Source organism: Laccaria bicolor, genomic scaffold (genome assembly GCF_000143565.1).
Source record: "Laccaria bicolor S238N-H82 LACBIscaffold_34 genomic scaffold, whole genome shotgun sequence".
Classification (NCBI taxonomy): domain Eukaryota; kingdom Fungi; phylum Basidiomycota; class Agaricomycetes; order Agaricales; family Hydnangiaceae; genus Laccaria; species Laccaria bicolor.
In genome coordinates this window covers 346,095-348,022 of record NW_001889905.1, presented here as the reverse complement: position 1 = coordinate 348,022, position 1,928 = coordinate 346,095, and positions in this window count along the sequence as shown.

Below are 1,928 nucleotides of genomic sequence, written 5' to 3'. Positions count from 1 at the left end.
GACATGCTGCTTGCGAGGTGCTGAACAAAAACATAAGCGCATGCTAGTGACCTCAGAGCTAAATAAAACATACCAAAGCCCACCAAGGACCCACCTGACATCCCTAACCACTGCTAGCCATTGAGGATCTCCATTAGCTGAGCCAGGAAGAGCCACTCCCCACCACCAGAGTGTGGCCATCACAGAAAAAAAGGTGTTCTTGCCATATTAGTCCACAGCCGACCAATCCTTGTCACCTGTCAAGGTTGGGTCACAGTCCTCCATTCCAGCTGTAAACCTTTCCACCATTTCCACCAACTTTCTGTGAAGTCCTTCACAGCTGATATCTTAGGCTCTGTTGCCTGCCCACGAGAGATCCAGTAATAAACTTCATGTGGCCTGTTGTCCAATTTGAAACCTCCAGAGCATGTACCTGGTGTGAAGTCTGTGTGTTTTTCGACTTGCACAAACTGACCAATTAGTAGAGGTCTTTATTGTCCCCCACTGATTCCTGCAGGATTCCTGAGGATTCCTGAGGATTACCAGGACTCTATATTGGCTGATGTGCCAGCCAATTTTTTGAGTCCTGTGGGGGTGTATTCCTGAGGACTGGAGACAGTCCTGAGGATATTCAGACAGGACTAGTCCCAGGAATGATGCATTTGATGAGTCACATGACCCATGAGCATGTGCTTGGATACATCATGTGATGTGATGCATCCCGTGCACATGTTTGTTGATGATGGTTCTCATATGTGACACGTCACATCACCTCTCTCTTTCCTCACCACCCACAACCTCACCCACCACAACCACCATGCAACAGACAACAACAACAACATCAACCCCGACAATGACAACAACAACAACAACAACAACAACAACAACAACAATGGTGGTGCCCAACAAACGGCGCCACACAGTTGAACTGGAAATTGTAGACATTTAAGTTTGAATGGAACTTGGGTCTCATTAGGAATGATCCCCATCTGAGGAATGAAGATCAGCTCTCCACCATGTTCTCCAGTGAGAAGTCAAACCTCCAAAACTCATGGTGTTGCACATGTTAAAATACCACATGATCCATTGCAAACCCCATCTCCTGGATTGATGTTTCACAGCACCATGACAGGACACCCAACCTTCAGAGCAAGTTTTGCAAGAGGTAACCCAGAGCAGTTGATGCTGTTAAGATATTCCACTGGGTACATTAGAATACCCTCTTCTCCATGCCCCTCATTATCTTCAATTGAGTCTGCACTTTGGAACACTTGAAGTTCACCTGGAAAGTGGTTGAGGATAACATGGTTAAGCTCATCAACATCATCATTGCAACTGGAGAGAATAGTGTGTTCAGAAAAATAGCGATCTTCAGGATGAGGCCATAGACCAATTCCAGAGTGTCAATCAAAGACTGGACTGTGTTTTCTGCACATTTGAATGATTCTGGCAAAGAGACATCATCTGACTCATTTGTATGTCGTCCATGCCCAATGTCAATCTGCCACTGTGCAAAATCTCTCTCCTGTGCATCATCAACATTGAGTCGCATGTTTTTGGTCAGATGAAGCACCTTCATAGACTGCCAAAGAGTGGACTGCTGCATGCATGCATTGACAATCTGAGCACGTGACCCTCTGACAATGACTGGAAGGATCTGTTGGAAGTCTCCCCCAAAGACAACAGACAGACCTCCAAATGGCCTATCACAGTCCCTCACATCACGGAAAGTACAATCAACAGCCTCATGGATGTGTCGATGCTGCATTGGAGCCTCATCCCATATGATAAGATCTGCCAATCTGATGAGCTCTGCCAGAAGAGAGTTCTTGCTAAATTGACAGGTAGAAATCTCATCAATGATGATGGGAATTTTGAAGCATGAGTGAGAGGTGCGGCCACCAATGATAAGAATAGCAGCAATCCCTGAAGATGCAACACAGAGAATG